Source organism: Poeciliopsis prolifica, unplaced genomic scaffold (assembly GCF_027474105.1).
Source record: "Poeciliopsis prolifica strain line A6 unplaced genomic scaffold, Auburn_PproV2 SCAFFOLD015, whole genome shotgun sequence".
Classification (NCBI taxonomy): domain Eukaryota; kingdom Metazoa; phylum Chordata; class Actinopteri; order Cyprinodontiformes; family Poeciliidae; genus Poeciliopsis; species Poeciliopsis prolifica.
Genome location: NW_026562390.1, coordinates 5,121,026 through 5,144,075, shown reverse-complemented (window position 1 = coordinate 5,144,075; position 23,050 = coordinate 5,121,026). Strand labels below are relative to the sequence as shown.

Here is a 23,050-nt window from a genome sequence, read left to right as displayed (position 1 = left end):
AACCCTTGTTGTGAGCGCTTCAAAGACTATCAAGGACATCAATATGTCCTTTTATAACAGTTTTAAGAAATAAAAGTATGAAGAAATTATCACTCTTCATGGATTGAAGCAAAAAGCAAATGCAGAAGCGCTAAAAACATTTTCTTCTCAAATGTTTGTCAAACTGTTTCACCTCAAAACTAAACAGGTTTTACGTCGGATCCAAATAAATATGGAATGACATTTCGCCAACACAACAACAACAACAACAACAACATAATCATAATAATAATAATAATAATAATAATAATAATAATAATAATAATAATAATAATAATAATAATAATAATAACAACTTTCATGTTTCTAAGTGTAAATACTACACCTTATTCTCAAATTTACATACTCAGATACAGGTAAATACACCACTTTGAGTATGTAAATTTGATAGTAAGGTATTGTATTTACCTTTGCTAAATTAAACTTTAAATGCAAAAAAATAAGTCTATGTAGGTGAGGTAAATGTAAAGGTAATTTTATTTATGTGGCACATTTTCAGCAACAAAGCAATACAAAGTGCTTTACAGGAATTAAAGGAGCGTAGGAGTGAATATAACAAAAACAAATATACTGCCTGGATTGAAGAAAATACATCTTAGGTGTGTGGGTACCCAATTTAATATCCTTGTGTATTTCAGTCCAAACTCTCATAATAATGTATTTTGACAGATCAGACTTGCTTAATGTTACACAAGCCGCCCAGTAAATTGCAATCTCAAATTATCTTACCATATTCAGACACTTCTCACATCTCTTGCCTTTCACCAGCATACAGATAAACATGTAATTGAAGCATGAAACAAATATTAAAGGGCCTGACAGCTGTGCAACAGACTATACATGTATAAAATAATTTACCTCAATAATCCCGAAGACTTGTCCCTGTAATCCGCTGATAGAGCGGACCAGAACAGAGAAAATGCTGCTAATTTAAATAGCCAGTTATGGAGCAAAGGTACAGGGACATAGAGTTTCTTACAATGCTTGAGGATTGTTTAATATTCAGTATAAGTGGGACGACATATTTCCTGATGTCAGTGCTGATGATATATATTCTCCCTAGATAAGTTATTGATAAGTCATTATGATGTGGTATATTTATAGTATTCCTTTTTAGGACCTGTTGGAGATGGGAGTCAGGGCTGTCTGGCACAAAAAAAAAAAAAAAAACCCAGACTTACCCTAATTAAATAGCTGTGAAGAGACAAAACAAAGTGAGACAACTGCGATTCTCTCCCTACAACAGAGCTGCTTGTTCATTTCAGTAAAGAGAAGGGGTTTGAAATAGAAAATTCAAACCTCGTGTGTGGATGAAATATTAATGAACTGCTAATGCGTTAGTTATTAATGATGTGTATGTGTGTTTGCATTTTGTTGTAGTCAATCAGAAGGAGGTGAAGTAATAAAGAAAATTCGAAGAAAGATGACCAAGAAAAAGACGGTGATCTGGATGTGACTAATGGGTTTTCTGATTATACAGAATTACAACAGAATTAAATGCTGGGGACACATAAAGTATCCAGAAGAGCAGGCAAATTTTGAAATGTTATATTCCATAAATACATCAAGGCCAGTGGTTTCAAACAGTGGCTTCAAGAACTGTTCATAGTACTTAGACGAACTTTAATGGCACTCACTGAAAGGTTAATTTATTCTGGAAAGAGAACCCAATTGGTTATTTTAGATTCACTCAGATGTTGAGTTAAGAATAACATTAAGGCTACACAAATTTCTACAACACAATAACATTAATTCCAGTCAAAACCAACTGAGAAAGAGGTTCAGCGAGGTAAAATAATAAAACACAAGTAGATGAAAGTGAACAAGTAAGTGCTGTTTCTGCCAATCCAGGATTATGTTCAACTCTGAAGTCAGAACCTGGCCCTGAAAATGAAATATTTGCTAATTATTGAAGAGGCTCATTACTATTACGGCTAATAGTAATGAGCATCAGAGGGAACTACAGTGCAGTTCTCTGTATTAAATACAATTCAATGCTGTAGCATTTATTATTTTTTTTTTTTTTGTATTTGAACAGCTAATAAGATATAAGATGATTTGTTAGCAAGAACACAAAGATCCTGATTCTGGGATCCTTCTTTCAAAAATATCCTGTAACATCATCCAATTTGTACTACATCATTATTCTACAGCAAGATCATTCTCAATGTGTCACTTTTAACAATATTGGACCCGTGGCATCGTTTCCTATGGTTGTCTTTGTGTCGTAAGACTGTCAGTCGACAGAAACTCACTTAATGAGCTATGAGACTATTCACATCACCACATCAACTTCCAAAGTCAGATTTACATAAATGCATGTGATCTCTGTCATCTCACAATACCTCCCTGTTTAGCCCTGATGAACAGCTGCAAAGTTCCTACATCTTTTCCATCATGACAGGAAATGACTCTCTGGGAGGCATTTAACCCCGAGACCTCACTGACTCTCCAAGGGTCACAAAGTAGCACACTCCATTATGGGGTTTTGTTGTTCTTTAATACCTCAAGAGTGAGGTCAGATCTGTGAGCCACCTCTTGGTCTTTCAAAAGGTTAAGAAGCTACATGAGGTAGAAGAACAAAGTACTTTTTGTTGAAAAAGCCATATTCACAGTTTTGACATACCATTATCAAGTCTATTAATTAATGACAATTTTAGTACTTCAAAGAGCTTTCCACATGTCCAAACAATCTGAACCTGCTGTATTTCACCGTTGGAATGGTGAAAAACCAGGTGTATGGTCCATGAGATTCAGCTTTGGACTCCTGTTAATGGGACATGTTGTGGAAAACCCAAAAGAAAGAGACAACCTCCATCCTACCACCACTTGTGAACAGGACTCCACAATGCTAAAACTCTTCTGCTTGAGGAAGAAATTGCCCCCCAACCCCAAGGAACTAATCCCACAGGGTTGGTCCCAATCCGCCAAATGAGAACCATGAGCTCAGATATATAGGAGCTGACAGCCACTTCTCAGCCCGCTTCAAACCACCAGTTTTATGAGCAAAGGACAGCCCCCTAAAATGAACCACAGCATTGTTCCAACTGAACAGCCACAATGTGCTCAGAGGGGGACAGTCACAAAGCCTTTTCCAGATCCATTAAACACAATTTGACCACAATGCTCTCAGAAACTCTGCAAGTTAATCATGTGTTTTTAATGTAACTCATTTACTGTCTATTGATAAAAAAGGTTTTTGATTTTAGTGCAAACCCAAAGCATGATCAATACACCTCTGTGCATAACAACTATGGAGGTATTCTTTATATTACATTTTTTTCTTTGCATAGATGCCAATATAAGTTGGACAAATAGTCCAAATAGTTTGACTAGAGATTGGGATTAAGTAATAATATTATTTCAAAGTGACTGAGCTGTAGCTCTAAAGTTTTATACTTCCGTGGACGTTATCAGATCCTTGTATCTACTCAAAGCCCCAGATTCTCGTCTCTGAGTTGCTTTGGAAATTCAGTACAGGAATGTTTTTATTCTACAAACTTGTGCATACCATTACAAACATCAATATTTAAACTGGGCTGCTACTAACTGGAAACATCGGACTCCTCTAATCAGAATAATAGCTAATTTGAAAAACATTACGCACAATCAACCAGCCTAATTGATTTTGAATAACTGAAAAGTGCTGACAGGTGCAGTTCTGGTTCTTCTGCTTTCCATTGTGCACTTTTGAAACAATTCCTGTCAAATTTCATATCATGACAACATATGTCACAATTTTATATGTCAATATTGAAACAAATTAAACATTACGATGTGGGATGTTGGAGCTCAGAATGAGGATAAGAACAAAAGAAAATCAGACAAACTTCAAGCAAAAAAAGATCCCATATTGATTTTTGACTAGTAGGTGCTTAGACTACACAAAAATCTTAATCTCATATTTTATTTAACACAATCTAACTATAAACATACCGGCTGAGCACTTACATCTATCTTATAGATGTAAATGCCTCACATCAAGCAACCTTAGATGCTGCTCTCCACTGAGAGCATTTCTTTCAAGCAGCTTCTATCATAACATCCATGAGCCTTGCAGCAGATTCAAAAATGATGTCATCATTTAAGGCAGCTGAGAACTTCCTGTATTATATCACCAGCGAATACCCCAGGAGACAGTTTACTCTGTGTACCACACTGAGATGATGGAGGATCCAAGGAACGAAAGCCTCGTCAAGTGTGTTTGACTGAGAAGCTCTTGAAAGCAATCCGATGGTATGAAATGTAAACAGTTTAATGAAGAAGTGAAGGATTTAGTCTCATTTGTACAAGTAGATAAGTTCAAAGACGGAGAGTGGCAGGGGGAAGAAAGTGAGAGAAATTGGGGATGACATGCAGCCAGAATGACAAATTTAATGGAAGAGAAAATTGAGGCAGGAATGTCAGATGGAAGCAGCGCAAGAATCAGTCTGGGCCTTTTTCTTGAAGTTTGGCATTAAAAATCACTGACGCGCATTAAATCATTTATCACTGACCCTTGTCTTGTTTATCATTTTAATTACTTTTCTTGTGTACCGGTCTTCTGACAGAAAGGAAATGGATGGGGTTTTGTATCAGTCTGCATTTGGGTCAACAGCTGCTGCCAGTGCAACTGGATCAGTGAGACAGTTATAGTTTAAACCATGATGACTATCGATCTGGTCACTAAGTCTTACTTTCAAGGGCAAGCAACCAAACTGAACTCACTGCCTGAACTTGCTGTTGCCTAAAAAAAAGAAAAATCTGGATGAGTTTATCTCAGGTCTCAATGTTCTTTTCTTAAAAACAGATCAACTTTCTGACTCACTTTACAATTACAGAGAAATGTGTTTTTTTGTTTTTTTTTACAGAATAAATAAAGCGGTTGAGGTTGATTTCAAGCTAATTAAAGACTTGAGAATTTCTAATGTACCAGAAAAAGAATAAAAAAAAAAATTAATTAATTTAAAAAAAGTGAGAGTTTCAAGATTATGTCAAACCATGTTTAAATTCATAGCAAAAAGATAGCACATGGCGTTTTCTCTGGTTGTATGGAGCTTAAAGTAATGCTCCACTGCACCCACCTGCTACTTCAAGCCATCAGTCAACTGTGCATGATGACTGTAAAAGACAAAAACTCCAAACCTTTCTCCATTTGCGCAATAGAAAGGCATTTTCTGTTATTTCTTTAGGCTAGCGTGTCCCTGCTCCTCCACTGGATGGTGTGAATTACCATCAGCTGGAACAGCAAGATCAAATTACAAACGTTTTGGCCTGCTGTTTGATTTTTTTTTTTTCCAGTGGTGGAAAATGGGGCTACCACAGGAGCACAAATTATTACTTGTTGGATGTTGGTGGTTTGAAATTAAACTTTTTTAAAAGAAACACTAAAGAAAAAGGGCATACCATTTCCTAGATTTCCTGTAGCTTCCAAAAAAAATATACCCAGCTACCATCAATGCTGCTTCACAAACTACAAACATTCAGCAACCTATGTATTATCTGCTATTTTAGAAACACTAAAAATGATCCCGTCTTCAACATATCTCCGTTAAATGGTTATTAAAATCAGTAATTGTCAAGCAAGTGTGTTCTCTGTCTCTCATTATGTGAATCTATGAATCAAAATCAAGGCATGGTGTTTGGTTGATGTAACCTCAAAAATAAAAACGATGCAGAAAACAGCATGGATGAGGTCTCCTTAAAATAGTGCAGTAACATTATAAAATTATAACCTAAAATGCCTTCCCTTTAACAAAAAAACGCTAATGTTCATGACAGATAGATGAAACAAATTGTTTTACACATTTTTCAAAGTTTTCTCTTGAGTTTTGACACAGTGTTCTTACTACTACAATAAATATTACAAACATTTCTGTCCACAAAACAATGATTTTAGCTACACTCAGAACTGCAGCATAATTCTTGTTTTAGTACAATTGTTTTGAAAATCTCTGGATTAATATTTGCAAAACATAGGGATGCAGGGTATAATGAATTGTTATGTAATTAGATCAACCTCTTCTACTTTACATGCTTTGTAATGAAGCATTTGCAAAGTGTCTATGTTGGATAAGGCACATAACACCACCTCTGCCTAAAATGTATGTGACAAAGCCTCCTTAAGAAGTGGGTGTGAAAAAGCATACACATAAGCATTAGTAGGAGTGCATGCGTTTTCTCTTCCCAAGCATTTTCCTTGCAATAGTTTTATATCTTGGATATGTATTTTTTTTTTAGAACATGTAGTTTTTAGCCTTAATTTAATCCTTTAAATCAATTACAAACAGATAGAGATAATAACAAAAGATAAAACTCATTAATATGAGCCGATGTGTTCAGTGAAACGAACTGAAGTTTAATTTGGTTATTTTTCAACATTTTGTTAGTAAATCTGCCTAATCTAATCTACACTAAGAGTGAGTTACAATTTTATCTTTTTTTTCAATAATTGCAAGCATGCAGTGAACAGAAAACATAATTTAATGAAGTAATAATGTCATAAATTGGAATTCCATGATGTTCCGCTGAACTGTTTTACAAGCAGATGGCACATGAACCATCCACTTGAGAACCCATCACTCTATTTTTTTGTGCAGACACAATGTGCATATAGTGTGACACAAGCCTGCCTCGTTGACAGAATGTAATACATTTTCGTGGACTTGCCTATTCGAACACCCAATTTCCATGCTGGTGAATCTGTGAGTGCTTGGATCCTGGACACTTTGGAAGAAAATCAGTCCTAGTTTGCCTGTTTGGACATGTGTGGACCAGGATTTTAAAATGTGCATGTAATCCTTGACTTAGAAACAGCTTTTGTCTGCAAAGAGGTGAGACTGAAATCCTGTCTATTCCCACAGGAAGCAACAAGAAAGGTGAAGAGAAAGAGGTTTAGGTGAAAAGAAGAAGACATGTCAGAGAAGAGAAAATTTCAACAAAAATTGATACAAGGGAGATAAAATAAACTGGTAGACAAAAAAAAGTAAAAGTAAGTAAAATGTGGATGAGAGATGGCCAGAAGAGAAGGATTTTGTGCAGTATCATGAAATGTTTGACTGAGAAGTGAACAAATGAAAGACACAAAGGAATCCGAATATTAAATTGCATGAGTCAAACAAACTGATGGCGTCAATAAAAACTATACTGGATTTGATTTAACAGTGACTGCACTCAGGGGAAAACCCCCAAAAACCCTTCTTTGAAGGTCTTCTCTCTATGGGTGGTAATGTGGTATGGTGCTGAGGGAAAAAAGACTCAAAGAGACAGGAACAGAAGGGTTGAATAAAACTCAGTCAGGGTCTGTTGATGATGAGGATAATAGAGGGGGCGTGACGTTACACATACAAACAAGCACAACAGCTCTTAACTATTAGTGTCAGGCCTCAAGGCATTTTTTCTGAGTACCAACTCATAAATGTTTTATGGACAGAATGTCCAACTATAAATCTTCATTTTATGAAAGAACCAATACTGAGACTCTCCTTCATGGTGTTGAGCTCTTCTTCTAGAGAGAAAGAGCAGCTAAGTGAAAACTGCTAAAATCTTTGATGATGTAAATATGAGAAACTGCTTTTTAAAAAGAGAAAAAGAAACAAAGCAGTTGTTTTTTGTTGAGAAATTGTTTGACAACGCTGTTTTCTGAAATACAGTTATCGGTTTGTCACTATGCTTATCTTCCTGCACCCACTTTTCTGTGAAAAATAAAAATGCTGGATTGATGAAGTGACAGACAGGCTGACTCGGGAATAAGAAGTTTCTTTATTTTTAAATGGCAAAACCTTAAAAAAAAGAAACAGAAATTGGAAGAGAGGAAGGGAGGTTCAGCAGACCTGTGTATATTTTCACTTCAATCACTTATTTATTTACTTTCCTGTGGAACTTAACTTCCAATTATTCACTGAAAATATGCCTATTCAGAGATTTTTCCATAGAACATATGTAAAATATTCAAAACAAAATACAACTTGGGAGGCTACTATGCTAATTACCAACATTTCAAGTTTAAGCTTGATGTGGAGCCAGCCACAAACCAATACAATGTTTAACTTCAATCCAGCTTACTTCCTCCATCATCACAGAAGTTTTAAGTGTCTTTCTTGGTTTGAAATATCAAAGGAGTCACAATGAATATTGTCAGTACAGGTACATGTACCATGTACCTTTCCTGTCATACACATGTACATTTTAGTTGTCTGAACTGCAGCTGTGTCAATCACCCTCACTGTTTGTTTGAAAGAGCAAGTAAAAGAGAGGAATGAAAGTTCTTAAAAGGAAAACACGATGCTTTCTTTATATTGCCTTATGCAGTCGAGTTGTTTCCTTCATCCAATTACAGATGTGCCACTGCTGCCCTCTGGATTGGCTTGTTTACTTGCACAGGCGCAGATCATACATCCAAACTGACAGAGTGAAGATGTCTTTCTGGTGTGTTAAAGTTAAAGTGCTATTTTTGCCAAGATGCAGTCAGCATGAGAATGCTCAGTAAGGGGCCTGATGTCGCTGCTCATTCCTAATGATGGTTTTGTGTATAGAAGCCTGAGGACCTATTAAAGTGTCTAGTCAGAGCTGACATAGGGTTTTGTAGGTTGCGTTTTTTAAATCTTTGCAGCAGATCTGTGACTAGGGAGATATGTTGGTCTAAAAATGCAGAAGAACATTATGCTTTTGAGCATCTTTGATTCAACTTAATGCGTTAGTCACAGCTGCTAAAAATAATTTAAAAATATTTCTAAATAGGAAAAACTGAAACTTTAAGTCATTTGTGGCAAAATGACAAAATGTCACTCTTTATCATAGTAAAATATTGTGGTTTTAAAGCAGCCCATTTTCTAACATTACAAAGATTTATGCATGCTGAACCTTTGATTATGTTTGATTTGAAGGAAAAAAAAAGATGAGTCAGCGCCCCTTTACTAAAAACATCTATACACATAATTGTATTGTTTACAAGAAGCAAGCATTCCAATAAAAATGCTAACCACTTCTAGCAAAGAAAACACCACAATGAAAGGAAGTTGCGTAAGGCCTGCGTATTCCCAGCAAAATTAATTTTTACATTGCCATGTTGGATTGCATGGTGGATGGCAGGCTTCCAGTAGTGGTTTCAAGTCGCATTATATGCATCTTTGGCGATATTATTATTTTATGGCTGAATCTGAATAGTTGAATCTCATGGAAGATTCAGCTACACAAATGTTGTACAACTCTTGTGAAATACAAGCAGCGGACATGCGAAGGATTAAACTTCGCTGCTTTGCAGATTTTAATCAAGTCCTTGCCTCGTCATTGGCAAGGTGAATCTAATCTGCTGCATGTGTAGTCAAACTTGGCTCAGTGGAGCCAAATTCTCCCAAATAGATATAAGGTTAGATGAATGATAAAACAATATGCAAGCAAGATGAAACAACCAAGCATACATATTATCAATTGACAAAAAAATGCACAATTCAAGCACACATCTAAATAAGTAAGATATTGAAGATGTATGTGTGCAACTAAAACAAGCATGAAAAATAACTTTTTGTGTCAGGATGTTTATTACACGTTAAATATATTCATCATCAAAACTACAAATTGTCACAAACACAAGTGATAGTTGTGATCTTAACCAGACAGGAAGTAATTATGGGCTGCTTCTCCGCTTCATACTTTTGCAGGTTCAATAATTTTGTATCTTGTTTTTTTGAAGTATCAAAACGATCCATCTGCAGCGAATCATTTCGTACAGACCATGCATCAATTCCTATCTATGTTTATGACTTTCTGTGCCGACTTTGACAACCAATAATTTACAGGCTCCTATATGACTCAGATAAACTAGCAGCAGGGGGATGGTCATCATTATTTTGGCTTTTTCAAGGTCCATCCTCTGTCATGTCTCATTAGAGTCAAATGCCCAAAACTGGCTCTCAAACCACAATCACTGAGAATAGTGATAGTGCAAATTATGAGCAAAATATAAAAATACTTAAAATGAAGGAAAAATGTTGCCCCAAAAGAAAATGATCGGTGGTGTTTAAGTACAGGAGTATAAAATGGTTTGTTCGGTAATACAAAATGAATGAAGTTGTTATAATTAAGTACAAAATATGCTTGCAAGGAATGTAGAAATGGACCTGGAGCCATGCTTAAGCAGCAGCAAATATTTGACTGATAACAGGATATCATTAGTAGATGGACCAATCAAATCTGGAATAAATTATTCTACAAGAATTGCACATTCTTAAAAAGTTTTTAAAAATATTTGCCCCATTATAAAACCACATACCTAAATGTGTCTCTGAAAGCGAGGCGCTGCAGAATTAGCAACTTGTTGTATTCTTTCTTTTGGATGTTGCTTTACAAATATTTTCTTTCTGATTTGTGTGGCTGATTTGGATTACTGAAGATTTTGTCTCCCAGACAAACACCGTTCACTTTCTTGGAGAGCGAGTGAAATGGCTTGCGTATGGGTGACAGCGGCAACAGAAATGTACAATAAGCAATGAGCCTTGTTATTGCTTGGATTTGAATCAGCATGTTTTACATCCAATGGAAGTAAGAATGTTAGCAAATAAATTGGGACTATATTCTGGCAATATTTGTTCCCAGTTGTGGTTTTAACTGGTTTTGAAATAATATCGCGAGTTCAGTCAGAGATGAAACCATCAAAAAGTGGTCTCAAAACAAAGTACTACAATATGAGTTTGCACCTTTTTATAACTGTTCACAAGGGAATAAGTAATATGTATGTCAGGGCGTATTTATAGATAACCCCTGTACACACTTCATCAAGCTCTGAAACGGGATGCTCCATGTTACTACAGCAATCTTTACAATGTCTCGTGGGGTTTAACTGTGGAATGCAGACAACTGGCATCTCCCACAAAATATACACAAACACACAGCTGACATGCACACACTTACATGCGAAGGTCCAGTTCAATATGTAGTGGGCTCTATTTTAAACCAGACCCCAAAAGAGCAGAGACCTATGCTTAACAATAACTCAGCTGCAGAATGGAGCTCAGTCCAGACTGTCCTTCATGCAGTCAAATGCAATATGATTCACACAATAATGAGAGCCCCTTGTATTTCTGGGGACTATTAGTGCCTCATTAAATTCACTTGAAAGGAAGTTAAGCATCAACTCTGGACTGAAGAAAGTTGGTCTAATTGCCAGTGATAGCTGGACAGAGAGGAGGCTTATCTCTGCCACCCACTCAACCTCTCTTGTTCTTCCTTTCACGCTTATAATACTCTTCCATTCACTTGCACCTTCAGAAAAATGGGATCATGAACAGACAACTTACGAACTCCATGAAGCTGACTCCAAAGACGATAAGCAATCATCTTCATCTCTATTTCTCTTTCTTTTTTGTTCTATCATCGGCCCTGCTTGCTAAGAGCCTGATATTTAGAGTCAAACTATGAGATCACTGGTATAACAGAAACCATCACACACAAACACACACACGCATTCATATACAGACACAAAATCATGCAGCAAAAACATGCATACACACACAAAACCACATTTATTATGATTCCCGGAGCTTCTGCAAGTAATTTCAGAGTAGCTTTGTTGTTGCTTTTGGGTTTTCTTGATCCAGCTATTAAAGAAGTCTATTGGCAGCTCAGTTGGCAAAGATATAGATTATTTCGGGCTTCGGCGTATGAGCCAGCACAACACCAGAAACCACTGTAATTACAAGATCTAGTCGGCATTTTGAATAGCAATGGCCAGTGAAGTCTTGATGTGGTCAAAGACAAGGAGGAAGGCGAGGCTCCGTGGGTTAAAATAGAACTGCCCACATGGAGTTGATTTGAGGTTTTCTATATGGGGAGCCCTGGAGTGGGTCTGCAAAAGTAATGAAGTCAGTTAAAGCTAGTGGAAAAAGACCACTGCATGTGTCTGTGTAGAAAAAAAACCATCACCGGTGAAAAAACTAAGTAAAAATAGATGGTACAAAACTACTGTGTTAAATCTGCAGATTCACTTGGAGTTTGGAAATAGAAATCAGACACTTCACATGAAGACTAAATTCTGCAGTCAACCCAACATATTAACCCCCAAAACAATCATGTGTTTTCCCTATTAAGTTATAGGCTGTAAAAAAAAAACACACACACACATTTTATAGATATTCAGCTGCCTTACTTTGGTTGCCTTAATTGTTTTTCAGCTGAAGAAAAATAAACACATGATTTTATTAAAGACTAGCAATGTAATTATATTTCAGCTTCAACTTTTCCTGTTTCTGTCAAATGCCCTTGTTAAGTGATTTCCTTTCCAGTTTCCACAAACATCGACAAAGCCATGTGTTTTGATGTGGCGCGTGGTCAGCAGTGGTTTTTAGGCTAGGTTTGCTTTTCTTGAGAATGTTTCAATCCAACACATTCCCATCCAAGGCTGTCAAATATTGCTGTTTTAGCAAAGCCTGCAGTTCAACTCGAACAGCCCACTTGACACATGAGAGACATTAATATTCACTACATTATTAATCAGTTGGATTGCTATATTGGCTGCATTATATCATTCAGTTTGGCTATTTTTTAGATGTTCCTCACCATTCATTCAGGCATATCTGCAAAATAGGAATGTAAAACTGTGAAACTATATAGAACTCTTTTTACTAAAAGCTTTTCCATATAGCTTAAAAATGTTTCAAAAAGGTGTCCTGACCTGAATTAGGAAATTATAATGCAACTTCAAAGACTCACACGATCCTGTTGGTCACCTTAATAACGGACAATTTTGATAACTGTTATGTGATTTAGCATGTTTCATAGAGTTCCCTCTATTTTACAGGTATGCACATGAATGTCTTAACTAATCTCTTTGTTTGGGAAACCTATGTCTCAAAGTGGAAAAATGCATTTCCACATTCACTACCTGAAGCTATATCTTCAGGTATTGAAGATATGGCTTACAGTTTGTGATTCCTTCTGAATAAAATCACAGCGTCAGAGGAAGATGAAACATGGTGGTCAGTTTTATTACTCATCACTGTTCTGTGGTAGTATTTGTAATTCCAGGTCTCAGGGACAGAAATGACAGCTTTTCAAAACAACAGCTGCATTCACTTTTTGATTATACCCACATTTGTAGCGGCCTCTCAAGCCCCAGGAAGAATACATTTATTTGTCCATCTGCTACAAAGAGGAATAATTTTCCAGTTTTCGACTGTGATAAAGATAACCTTCTGTATTGAAAAGGACCTAATACAGATGTGAAGGAGGGCCTGCACACCCAGCTAATGAGACCAAGTGAGGAGTGCTTGGAGATAGAGACTGGCTGGTAGAGCCATTAGCTATGCACAACGAAGAACCAATACAAAAACACCATTCCTCGTTCCTCCTAATGTTTAAACTGTGTGTATGAGAAGTAAATGCAAGAGACTGCTGTGGATTTTTAAGACCTTAAGCCCAGTTTAAAACACCATTTGCCTTAAAACATGAAACAAAATGAGTCAGTGCTACAATATTACAGACATAAATGAAAGTTAAATGCTATTGGTATTAATTTATCTACACAAAATGGGAAGCTCTGCTTACCAACTGATAATAAGATAGCTTCTTTCAAAGCTGTTAAGCATTCACACTGAACATCCAACCTTGCCTGATTGTGAAGGTCCAGTTTCACCCTGACTAATAGGAAATAAAGCACATCTGAAAGATCATAATTTATACTTTGACTTGTGTGCCTTGTCCTATTATCCACAGCATTATTTGAACCAAAAGAAAATACAGACTGGGCTATTTATTTCTGAACAAATAATAAAGCACTTAGAAGAAGGCTAGAGGGAGCTGTCACAGTACCTAAACTTGAAACCAGCTTAGGGCATTTGTTGTTTTCACTTCCTTGTTTCCAGTTTCCTTTTCTCATCAGTCTCTGACATTCTTTCACCAATTGTTTGTTTCTTTTTGGCACTAATACTTCAGTGACAGAAAAGGACATTTGGATTTAGCTTTTCTAGCACATCATGGAAACACCCAGGTCTAAATATGTTTAGATATTTAGAGATCAAATATCTCATTGAAAACACTGATAAAGTGACAGTTTATGATGTCATCAACCACCATTTGTCTGACAGAAAATGGAACAGGCTGTCCCAATTAATTTAGCAAAAAACAACCCACTGTCAAGCTTTATTTTCTAAATTTCACATATAATTTCTAGCCTGGCAAAGATATGCACGGTATTTCATGTACAAATATATGTAAAGGAAGAACAAGGTTGTTGAATTGAACCTTGAACTTTGTTCAATTCAACAAACCTTATACTGAAGGACAAGATCTGTCTTTGTAAATGAGGCCACAGTTCAGTCAGATTGATATTTGAAAGGACTGAAAAGACAAAAGCTGACTACGTTGAACAAAAAAGAAATCAGGAACTGGTGTCTTCCAGCCTATAAGCTGATAAGCCAATAATATCAATTTGAAATTATAAATTCATAGGAAAGTATGTTGTGTTCACTCAGAGAGAAAACATCAGGTAAAAGTGTTGTCATTGTCACCTATTTACTTCTATATGAACCACTTATGAGTCAGGGGGCTTAAGATTTTTCCTCAAATTGCTTCTGAGTTTATCAAAGACTCAGGTACTCTCTTCAGAAATTCTCAAGAAAAAAATACACTTAGTAAATCTGTGATCCCAGATAAGTTTGGACAAATCTGAAGTGGTTTAATTCACTGGGAATATGCTATATTTCACAAAATGAACTAATTCTATAGCAACTGTTGGTACAGGATGACATATATTCTCCTGCTCCCTACTGCATGTATAAATGATAAATTTGAGTGTTAGGAGAAACAAACCAAAGACTGCAAGGGAAAAAGAAGGAAAAACTGTGCTGAAAGACTTTACCACTGTTGTTTTCAAGCTTTTGATCATATTGCCACTTCTGTAAATAGTAAGGTTTCTTGTTATGCACCAGCATTTATGAATAACACTAATAACAAGGGCTTGAGAAATTTCATGTTGGGACTGATAACCTTTTCTTTTGGGGTTTTTGTCTGATTGACATTATGCTGCAGGTGCAAGAGCACCTCAAATGGGAGGTGTCCTTCTCCCAGGTTCCCTTGGGCCGGCTCACCAGGTGAGATAACTCAGGACCCTTCCATCCCTCACTCCTTCTTAGGCCTAGATCTTTGGCTGGACTCATGTCTGTCTAATGATGTGGTGTTCTGTGAGGGGTTTCCTCCTCTCTGGCTGGCCTGACATGCCGCCATTGGCTTGTCAGGGAGTCTGATGTTTTGTCCCAATCATCCATTAATTTGTGACCATCAAAATCATGTACCAGTTACAGATGGTTCTTCTATAATCGAAACAGGTTATTATAAGGAAATGTTCTTTTATGACTCTAATAAATGACATATTTTAATGAGGGAAAAGTAATAACTGGAGGGACAAAGTGGAAACAGAAAAGCAAGCATGGAACAGGACTACAAAGTATCAAAAGGGCAATTTGACCCTTTTGATACTTTGCCACGTGAAACTGGACCATGTTTAAATGGTATTTGATGTCGTTCCCAGAATGATGTTCTCACTTCAGCAGTAGGAAGCTGCCTAAAGCTCTTGTTTTTGGTTCACTCAAATGATGTGCTTAACACTTCATTTGAGGTGCATGGACTCTAAACAACTTCTGATTGAAGCAATGAGCATTTCTTGCTTGAACCACTCACCTTTTTGGCTATTTTTAACTGTGGATTATTAGCTTTATGTCACAGTTAATGAGCTTAAATGGTTGATACCAAATATTTTTCAGTACTACTGAAAAACAACCTAAATGATCCCCCAGTACCTCTATTCATTCAGTATGACACTCTAATCAGCTTATCTACAAATAAAATTCTATTTCTACTATTGGACACAGTTTACAAGAACTAATTAATCTCCAAAAGTTAGAAAATCAATTTGTCCCTTATGCCTTATTGATCATTCTTTTTTTTGTGTGTTGCAATCCTTCTATTCCAACTAGCTGAAACTGCTTCTGCAGCCGATTTCCTCTATCAGCTTTGTCTGTCCCTGAGCCTTCAGGAGTAATCAGAAGAACCTTGATGAGCTGCTGAAAGGAAAGCCTCCAATCCAACCTGGATTGTCAGACGATAGCTAAAAGAAAAAAGACTGAGAAGCTGAGGGGGAACAGAAAATAATGGTGGTGAAACACGCACTTTAGAGAGGCAAAGACAGAGCTAATGAGGAGCGGTGGCAGTGGAGCTGAGGAGGCTAGTTGCATGAGAGTTCAGTATTATGAGGTCTAGTGGGGAAGGGAGAAGATGAGAGGGTAGTGGTAGAAGTGGGTGGAGGAAAGTGGCTTGGAATTGGGTTTTTCTCTTTTTTTCCCCCTGTTCTACTCAATGGACAGAGCAGATGGTATTCTCATTGAGGAAATTAGGAGGCAAAAAGGAGAATTAGAAGCAGCCTGGCAGGGAATGGTTGTCCCCTTAGGCATACAACACACATTCATTTGCTTTCATTTCCTATAACACATGAAGTGCAAGAATCAGACAAACCTAATCTTATTCACTGAAGGTGATTTGATACAATGAAAACATTTTTTAAGCTTTTACAAGCTCAAATAGCTATTGAGGTACCTTCAAAAGCAGTGGGAGCTCTGATGAGACTCTTTTTATGTGTGAGAGAAACCTTTAGAGAGACATGGAAGTAAATGTTTAAAGAAAAGTTAAAAAACCCGGACTAGAAGATTAATTATTGATTTTCAAGTATTTTTTTAATAAAAACCAGACTTTGCAAGTTGAAAAAATATCTATCAATCATTGTAGACTACATACCTAACATTTTAAAGCAGTTTTGTTTGAAAGCAAACAAAACTGCTTTAAAAGCTGTTGAAATTATGTTATCGTGCAGAACTGTGTACTGCCTCCATACACCTATATGTATTTGCAGGTGCATCTGCTCAGTGCAAATTGGAAGGTAATGGACCAAACAAAAAGCAGTCTGGATAAAATTAAAAACATATTTGATTTTAATGAGTCGTGGAAGAAAAGAAATCAGATACAGCGCTTCTTTTCTTTACATTAAGCTGTGTAATGTCATAGGGCATAGCCTGAACATTTTATTATTTAGATGTGTTTTGGCACATTGGTGTTCAATTTTGAAATTCCTTTAATTTTCTTAAACAAGCTTGACCACCCAGCATCATAGTCAATGAATGGGGACGTAGAATCTATGTAAACTCTGTATTTGGCTTCTCAGAAGTCTTTATTTCTCAAGTAACACCATGATAAACCTGGCATACAAAAAGCACATCCATTTGTCCAACTCTAATTTATGACATTTTAAGATCAGAGTTGGTTACAGAATCCTACTTTATTGTTTATTATTTAATTTGCAGACTTATCATTCATATGTTTATCTACTCCCAATCCTCTTTTGAAAAAAACCCCTACAAACTCACATTGTTGTGACATGATTGTCTCTACTAAAGCTGCAAAAGTTGGGATGTCTGTCAGTCTGATATTTAGATGTGTATTTGCATCAGGAGTGAGCTTGCAGTGAACTCTATCAATCCAACATTTGTAACTAAACCTTTGCAAAGAATGTGTAAATAAGTGGACCAGAATGTTTTTGAATCTGCTTGGCTGCAATTTTTGGTAGAATACTATCGCTTTCGTGCCATTCATTCACATTCTGCCTTTTGAGGACATAAATGGCTGGTTTATGCCTACACCTGATTTATATTTTTAGTGGCTGAGCAGCTAAAGCTCATGTAGGTTGGCAGTGACATTGCATAGTGATAAAAAAGAAAAATAAATAAATAAAGAGGTTTAAAGAGCTTACAAATCACATTTTTGTTGCCTCTGAGATGAAATTCTGTCACCTCTAGCACCTTTGTGAGAAGACAGAACAACGGACATAAACCTTGTGGCAAACAAGATAGCAGCAAATATTTTGTGACTTCTGTTCGACTTCTACAGTTGTATTGTGCTGATATCTGTATTTGCTGCTACAACAAGTGCAGTACTGTTTGGGAGGCAAACAGGAAGTCACTCATTATAAATTTGTACTGAAGATCGCCCAGAAGGATTAAGTGACATTATAAATGGAGCACACATAGAGGTAATTACATTGTAGTTGCAGTATAGAAGCTTCCTCAAATGCTATATTGCAAAATTGGTGATTTACAATCATGTTCAAGGCTGAATCTACGTAAAATTAGAAACTGGATGCCTCAAAACTACACTGAAGTTTACAGCACAGCTAATACTGTGTACAGTAGTTAAAACTGGGAAACAGCTAGCGCATTTGCTCAGCTAAATGCCTTGTCAGGGCTTTGAAGTGTGACAGGACTGTGGAGCAACAGAACTGAACATCAGGACACGCTTCTGCGGGTAGACGACTGTTTTTGCAGGCTGAGTCCCAAATGCATGGCAGTTATGAACACAAATGGACTGAGATGCAGTAGGCCCCTGAAACCCTAGACAGCCAATTATCCACCTGTTCTCAACAGCTGAGAGCAATTTCATCAATGTGGGAGAAAGTCTTATTTAAAAGTCAATCAGCCAGTCGCAGGGGAGAAGGGCGCACAGCTGTCAGTCAGCTTGTCTGATTCCCATGATCACAGTAAACTCTCTGAACAACAGCAACAACAGCAGACATACCTGTCTCTGTCCTTGATAAGATAAACAATAATTACCCTCTACTACAAACTGTGAATGTTAAGTAAACATAGTAGCATCTAGCTAGAGATTAAATATACAACAAAGAAAAAGAAAAGGTGTAAAATCGTTCTTTTGACAATTACTAAAAAATCTTTTGACAGAAAATCTTTTCAGTTTTTTTCTCTTTTTTTTAAATAATAGATTAAATGGGGTTTCTGGGAGAGAATCATGATATCTAAGCATGTCAATAGAGGAGCAGAGACTGTGAAAAGCATCTATTATTTGTTTCTATCTTAGCAAAATCGAACAATAACCCACATAATCCAAACATATGTCAAAAACAAAATAACATTTTAATGATTTTTTAACAAATATTTTTAACAAATATTTCTAACTTGATTAAAATTGAATACCTTCACATCCTTTTAAAAGTCTATATGGTAGGAAATAATCTAGAAAGAGCATCTTTAGTGCTTCCTTAAAATTAAAAAAATATATATTTTAGGTGTGAGGAGTTAAAGAAAACTTTCCTTGTAAAAGAAACGATAAAATAAAAGTCACAATACTACACAGGCAGCTGCCTAAAGCTGCAAGCTAATCTAAGCTACTGGTTTTAGTTATTAGGTTTATAAAAAAAACATGAACAGGTGCTTCTTGTAACTTGGCTCATATAAAAAACCAACAACTCAGTAAATAGTTGCAAGATGATGTAAACACGTGTCAGGATAAAGGGATTGGCAATTGTTAACCTTTAGATGGGTCAGTGACTGGACCCTATACTCTTCCATAACTGGGTCAAAATGGACCCGCATTAAAATCAACGAGTTTCAATCAATGTGCGCACGCACATACAATAATAGTTTTTCCTTTCCACTGTTTCTACATGCATACTCTGTATAAAGTCAACGACACAATCCAAGGGATTGTCCATCGTCTCTACATGCTGGGGCAGGAGGAGTGAATGCTACAAGTCCATAACTCAATGCAAAATGCTCAGTTTTCTTGGATTGAAACGTTTCAACCAATTTCAATAATAATCTGAACTCTATGCACTGATTGAAAAGTAGGATCAATTGGGATGCATGATTGTGTTAAAATAACTTTGCCTTGAGATGATATGTTGTGAATTGGTGATAATGTAAACTAAATTTAATTGAATAAAATGACAGAGATTACTTAGCAAGCAAGTGCTAATCTTTCTCTATGTTTTTTTCACAGAGTACAAATGCTCACAATCATTGGGTAAAACTCAAAATGATGCCTAAATATATTGAATTTATAGTATAAATCTAAACATACAATATATGCTGCTGTCAGTCAAACTTGAACAGAGTCAAATCTTCCAATGAAATTCCATAAGAAATGAATGTGGGACCTTATTGATCCTCTTATAGTGGGTTGGGGTAGCAATGCTTAAACTTAAATGTTACACAATGTAGTAGGGGTAACCTCAAATTATAAATGGCAGAATTTTAATATCCCATTTTTGCAAAATATCTTGAATATGAAATAACAACAGCTTGTCATTTTTAACTCACTTATGCTTCGAAGGGTTGATGATCCAAACCTTCAGAAAGTTTTGCCAATAAACTCTAACATATATACAACTTCAAATATGAGCATAATTTAACAAGAAAACTTAAACATCTTTAAAGTATGGAATAAAACCACTGGGTGATGAATAGGTGTGATTGTTTATAGGTTCTGTAAAAAAATGGAGTTAGTGCTTTTACTTCCCCCAAAGATTGTAAAACTGAAAAAAGGGGGGTTGAGATTTAAAAAATTAAACAGATGAAGATATTTTTTGTCATCTACTAATAACACTCTTCTTGTTAAAATTATTTTTGCAAAAATGTTTTGTTGTTTATGAGCGTAATGTTTCTCTGATAAGAAATGTGTTTCATTTACAGTGCTTGTATCTTTTGTTGTATCTGCTCAGTACAAAATGCATGCTAATATCAGTGGAACATGTTATTATTTAAACTAATAATCATTTTCTCTAAATGTTCCTCCTGTATCTGTATCAGTGGTTTATGTTTTGTCTAATCAGACAGCAGATGGATTACATATTCGTATCAGGATTTTGACTTTTCATCACCAATTAAATATGTATCATTAGATTCAAGTGACTTTTCAAGGCCAGGTGACTTTTGTGAGAAAAGTAAGTGCTTTACAGAGTTTGAGTGAAATAACACAGAACTCCCTCAGAATAACCTTTTGACCTCAACATTACTGCAGTACAGTTCAACTCTCCTGAGTAAAGCATGGACAGAATACAAGACAGAAATTGAGTGTCTTGGTTATTTCATTTTATTATTGCTGCAATGCTTTCCACAACCTTTGTTTGCTCATAGAAATGTGTTAGTTTTGAGTCATAATATCCCATCTGTATCACAGTGAAAATCCCATCTGTATCACAGTGAAAATGCAGGTCAGAAACCTGAACAAAAATGACACAATCTACGTGATGCCTGCAAAAATTCTAGTTTTTCATCACAATAGCAAAATACAGATAGCAACTGCTTAAAATAAAGATATCTTATAAATCTCTGGATGTGGGGAAATTTTGTACTACTCAAAAATTTTTCCTCTATTTTTCTCCTTATTATATAAATTTCTAGATACATTTTTGGTTAATGACCTCACATGTGGGCTAAACGCCAAGCATGACTGAAAGAGAGAAATTCCAAAAAATAAGATATATGCCCTGAACTACAGTAGACAAATCAGTAGTAGCTTGTCATCTTTGAGCATGGCTTGGTACTCTCTTCACTGTGCACAGCACAATGTAATCCTCAAAGGTGTGAAATTGTGGTCAAGTCGTCAAGTTGTATCTGCAGGTTTGGTAAACAGAAGAAGGTATATGACTTTTCACAAAGCAGCACTCCTCGGCTGGGATTGGGTCCACCATCAAAAATACATCCACAGTTAAAGTTGGAAACAGCATGAAACAAATCCAACCCTGCAGCTGATGACAGCAGTGCTGTCATCAATTGACAAGAATGGGAGAAGACGAGAGACAAGAATCCAACAGTGATTTGAGGATGGAGTGTGTGTTAATGAGTGATTTTCATTTTCATTTTCAGTCAAAAAATAAAAATAAGATGTTGTATCAAGAGTTTTTCTTAGAAATGCAAGAAATAGGCTTTTCTCTTCTAATAAATATGTCTGGCTTTCTTTGAGGTTTGACCTGCCAATTCCAATTTCAACCAATGTACTCCTGTCCACCTTTCCAAAAGATTATTGGAAAATGAAAAACAATGCATTGTGATTTCTTCAATAAAGGAACTAGGCTTGAATCCATTAGAAATACAAGAAATGACCAGATTACCTTGTTTATTTATCCAATGCACTTTGTATGTGGGGTTTCCATTGGCATTGACCTTCAGTTTACACTAGAGCAGTTTATAGATAAGAGCAAACTGGCCAGGATGAAAAACATAAGGTCATGGTTCTCAACTGGAAAAAAAAATTGACTGCTTCACCCAGGTCAGGGTTTGAGCTCTGCCTCAAGCAGAGAAGTTCACAAGTGGTGTCTTGTTCACGAGTGAACGTGAGTTGCTGTAACCATATCCCAGATACAAATAGCTTAAATAAGCTTCTGCAGTAGGGTGGGAACAATTAGTTTTAGAGACAGTGTGAGTCGCTCCTCTGCACTGAAAGGAGTCAGTTGAGTTGGTTTAAACAAGATTTCCCTTGAAGGCAATTTTAGTCTAAAACATACTTTCAATTACAGTATATCCAACATATTCTGACTTAAAATAATATTAACAATGTGTTGTCTGGTTTTGAATCTCACCACTGAAAGTTAGTGGAGGAAACTGCAAATTAGGAAGATGATGACAGGCCTTCCAAGGACTGGACCTGTTGGCATCATTACCCAATCTTAAATGAATACATGGTAATGGATGAAGGGAAATTAAAATTAATATTTTTCAACTGTCAATTATCATCAGAGTCAATCATGCGAAAATTGGTTATCCCCTATATCATTGCATTAATTGGTGCATCTCAGTTACCACAGCTGTCTATTAAACTACTAATGCTAAGCTTGCTTTCTCATTCCACTATGCAAGGTAACTTCAGATACAAAGTGAAACAACTTAGTATTTTTAAAACATTACTCAATAAAAAGAACATTATTTTGGGAAATTGTACAGGAATGTGAATGAAATTAGTTACACTCTCCAGACTTCAGCTTGTAAATCACAAAATCGAATCTATTTCAGAGCCAAATTGCCACCAAATAATAGTTTATGGCACCTCGATGTAAGTAACACCGTTTGAACTGTTGAGATAAATGTTCCTTTAGCGCCTTCTGGCTTGAGGCGTCTTTGTGCTGGAAGTGAGCCCCGATTGCAATTCATCACTGCAGGGTATATATATACTATGTCAGCGCGCTGTGGGGGAGGTCGATATCCCG

The 23,050-nt window shown here is 36.2% G+C and overlaps 1 protein-coding gene across 3 annotated transcripts in view; it reads right to left on the bottom strand.

Annotated features, from left to right (window-relative positions):
- LOC129366637 (matrix metalloproteinase-17-like) overlaps positions 1-23,050 on the bottom strand; it is a 74,607-nt gene that overhangs the window by 50,780 nt on the left and 777 nt on the right. The window lies entirely within an intron of this gene.